General features: G+C 35.4%; 1 pseudogene; it reads left to right on the top strand.

Annotated features, from left to right (window-relative positions):
• The first annotated feature begins 3,643 nt into the window (after window positions 1-3,643).
• Window positions 3,644-4,304, top strand: part of LOC132177946 (L-type lectin-domain containing receptor kinase IX.1-like) — a 5,380-nt pseudogene continuing 4,719 nt past the window's right edge.

The raw sequence follows: 4,304 nt of genomic DNA on the forward strand, positions 1-4,304 counted from the left end.
AAAATGACTTGAATCAAGTCCTTTGCCACCACTTATTGGCTCCCCGAATCTATCATCCACTAAATTAGCTATGACAAATATTTTCATAATGTGAGGAAAAAGAATATAAGGGTAAGTCCGACGACTTAGTGAGTAAAAATGGACACAATGCTTATGCCATTTGAATGATGAACTCAGTTGTTAATAAATTTATGCATCATTATGACATGACAATTGTTCATGGATGCAGTATAACGATAATATATGTTGTAATTATGAGAATAGAGTGATAGTTCAAACTGTGTGGTCTACTTGAGGTATTACCTATTCTCCGCAAGGTTGTCGCTGTACCAAGGGACTTGTAATACAATGCTGATGCCCCGACCACTATATGCTACCATTCATAACCCTAGCAGCCCGATCGAATCTGTCATCGGGTGGCTCAAACTATTAATAATGTACGTCTTGTAGTGACCCACCAATCATGGTTACCCCGGTCATGAAACAACCATTGGATCGAAGATCCATATAACACACCCACACTTTTTACCATAGAATTAACATGTATAGTGAGCCCAAGGTTGTTATCTCGCACGTATCGGCATACCATGTCATATGATGCAATTAGTCTTATTCGTCTTTCACATGTATGCTATTACAAATCTCACCATATTCATTATCTTGTTTAAGCAACATATTTTCACAAAATAGAGTTCATAGCATATCAAAATGTATTTCATGAGAGTTGTAAAAATGTATGTTTGGTACACAAAATAATCGTACAATGCAAAAAAATAATGGCAAGCATCCATGTGAGTTTATACTCACCCAGGTTGTATTCTCCTTCCAAAAATAACTTCAATTGGTCTATACTCCTCAAATATGTGAAAATGCCTATTATTAGTCCTAACCTAAAACGAACCCTAGCCCTAAAACTTAAAAAACAGAGGTTTTGCTTAGCCAGAGAACATTCTCTTGTTGGGCAGGAAACACATCTGAACCAAACTAGCTTCTGATCATATCTTAACAAGTTCTAAAGCTACAAGAAAGGTTTCTAACATACTGTAGCTCAAAATAACATCACCATGCAAAATAAAATATGCTAATCAATAACGAAACGCTAAATCAAGCTAGAATCGAGATTAAAACCGAGAATGACAATACAACTTCAAAAACAACAACCAAACTTATGGAATACTGTCTAAACAGAATATTAACTAAGTAAAACATGAGTTAGAACAAGAAGGTTACCGCTTTTGAGCAAGACCTCCAAGAAAAGCTCTCCTCCTTCTCCCAAACTCACCAACCACTCAAGTTGAGTTTATTTAGGGCTCAGAAGGCAGAATGGGGTTTAGAAGGGCGTGAGAGGGGATATTTATAGGTTTAGAAAAGTTGAGGATGCTGCTATGACAATCTGCAGTGCAATGAATGTTCGGTGGTCCATAGCTAAATGTTTGGTGTACTATGTGTATAGTGTTTTAGGGTTGCAGGCATACGTCTGATCATTACCCAACGGCTCAAAGTTTGGTCAATGAACATTCGGTGTGGTCCCTTAGTGAATGTTCGGTGTACTGTTTTACCAAGCGGTTTCTTAGTTTAGGTAGTGAACGTTCGGTGGTCTTTTTGGCGAAGGTTCGGTCAATGTTAAAACACCCCCAAAAACTTCTCCAAATGGCTCCTAATGAACCTAGAACTCTTGCTAATTTCAACCTAGTAATTACTCAGGGCACTACATGGCATTACAATATTTAATATGAAAAATTTATATCTCATTAAATCAAATGGTTGTTATCAATTATTTAAACCACATTCCAATTATTAGGGGTGTACAAGTAGCTGCGGTTAGCGATTATTGCATTTGACTGCCAATCGCAACAGCCGCATCTGCTCTACCTTAAGCGGTTAGGAGTTTTAAAATAACCGCTGGTTAGCGGTTATTGAAAATCTTAACTACACCGCATAAGAACCGTTAGTTTGGTATTTTTGACCTTCCTTAAGCCTAGGGGTAGGGGTGGGTATTGATAGGGGCATTTTCGCCAATCGATTCGTGAAAACCGGTGAAAATTAACCGACTTCATACTAAAAATGAATATTTTTGACTTTTTTTGGTTAATTGGTTAGTTAGTTAATAGGTGGTCGGTTAAGTTAAATATGGTCGCTTAACCGACAAAATTTTTTTTATCGTTTACCAAACTGAACTGATATCGAAACATTATTTTTTTTCGAGTATCGATCGCCAAAAGTCAGTGACAGTTCTATGGCAGTCGGTAAGCAGTTAGTACGTGGTAAACTGTTAATCTATCCACCCCAACTTAAGCCTCATTTTAGAGGGACGTGGTATTTGCTTTCATCTAATCACCCGCTCATATCCAAACAATAAAGCACCTAAATAACCTATAAATTTAGCTAAAACGTGTCATGTTTTGAGCGGTCTCTTTATTTAAGGTTTTTTTAGGGGGATTATTTATTATTTTTTATTGGAATATTTGATGGCTAGCCAATGAGCTTGTAAGTTTGGGCTCAAAAAATCAAAAAACTTATTGGGGAAGGTTGGAGATACCCTCCTCAAACTACCATCCAATTGACAATGTCTTCCTTAAACTTTTAATTGTGATAATATCCTCCTAAATTACCAAAACATTGTCAATGTCCCCGAAGGTTGGTAAAAAGATAAAAATACCCCTATAAGTTTCTCAATAAGTCAAAAATACCCCTATAAATTTGAAAAAAGGAAAATTTTCACAATGAGACAAATATTTTTTTAAAAGAAAAATTTTAATTAAAAAAAAATGATTTTTTATAAACGAAAATTTTTAATTTTTTTTTTGAAACAGAAATTTTCATTTAAAAAAAATATATATTTTTTTTGAATAATGTTTTAACAAAATTTTTTTAAAATAGAATTTTTTATTTAAAAAATTTTATAAAAATCGAACATTTTCAATTTTTATTAAAACAATCGATTTTTTTTTCTTCTTATCAAGAGGATTTTTTTTTTTTTAGGATTTTTCTAGAAGTTTTAGTATTTTTTTTTTTTAAAAAAAAAAAAAATTTACTAAGGGTAGTTTCGTCATTGGGGGGGACATTGAGTCATTGACAATATTTTGATAGTTTGAGAGACATTATCACAATTAAAAGTTTAAGGAAAACATTGTTAATTGGGTAGTAGTTTGAGGGAGATATATGGACTTTACTTATATTTATTGAAGAGCTATGTTGTGAAAGGCCCATTTAGATTTTTTCAGAGTTTTATTGTATGTGTATATGACACATTATACATAATCCTGTCTCTTGCAATAATCCTTATACAGCTATGTGGGTAAATTTTGCTCAATCTACCATCGAGATAAAGTACTGTACACAAATGCATGGCTTCTCAAGTCTTCAGGGAGATTAATGAGCCCTTTGCATTATTTTGACGATTTCATTACCTACCATCTACACATTCTGAGACATTCAATTTGACATTTATCTTTTTGAATTGTCATGGAGGACTTTCTCACACGCACGCCGCCGGACTGCATATATACGTAATCTACGACTTGACCGTTTCAGCCTATTTTCAAACCTGATTATATATAATCATCTGTTTTTAGCTCTTCATATTTCAATCTGCAATTTCTTATCAGACCCAACCTCCCAGCTTCCAATTGTTCCAATACTCATGGCTTTTTACATGTTCAAAATCAAACATTTTCCATTTCCAAAGCCCCTAATCCTCATTTTATCTCTTAATCATCACCACCTTCTTCTCAGAACCAAGCCCATTTACAAGTGCTTTAAACTTCCGCTTCCCCAATTTCACTTCCGGTGACACCCTTATAAAATATGAGAGAGCTTTCCCCAAAGATCAAGTCATCCAACTCACCGGCAACAAGGCCATAACAAATGTTGTAGGTCGAGCCACGTATTCTAGTCCTATGCACCTGTGGGACAAGGCATCCAGAAATCTCACAGATTTCAGTACAAATTTTACCTTTGTCATCGATTCTCAAGAGAAAAGTAATTATGGAGATGGGCTTGCCTTCTTCCTAGCACCTAATGGTTCAATAATTCCTCCTGATGTCGATGAAGGTGGCACTATGGGTCTCACTAACGATCACGAGCCACTAAACTCGACGGACAATCCTTTCGTCGCGGTGGAGTTTGACATCTATTCAAACATTGACCCCGTTACAAAGCTATGGGATCCGCCTGGCGAACATGTAGGTATTGATATAAACTCCATGTTTTCTGTAGCTAATGTGTCATGGCGGGGGGGTAATTATTCTATTATTGAGGGGAGAATTAATGAAGCTCGGATTAGTTATAATTCTATTTCTCAT

This window comes from Corylus avellana, chromosome ca4 (genome assembly GCF_901000735.1).
Source record: "Corylus avellana chromosome ca4, CavTom2PMs-1.0".
NCBI lineage: Eukaryota > Viridiplantae > Streptophyta > Magnoliopsida > Fagales > Betulaceae > Corylus > Corylus avellana.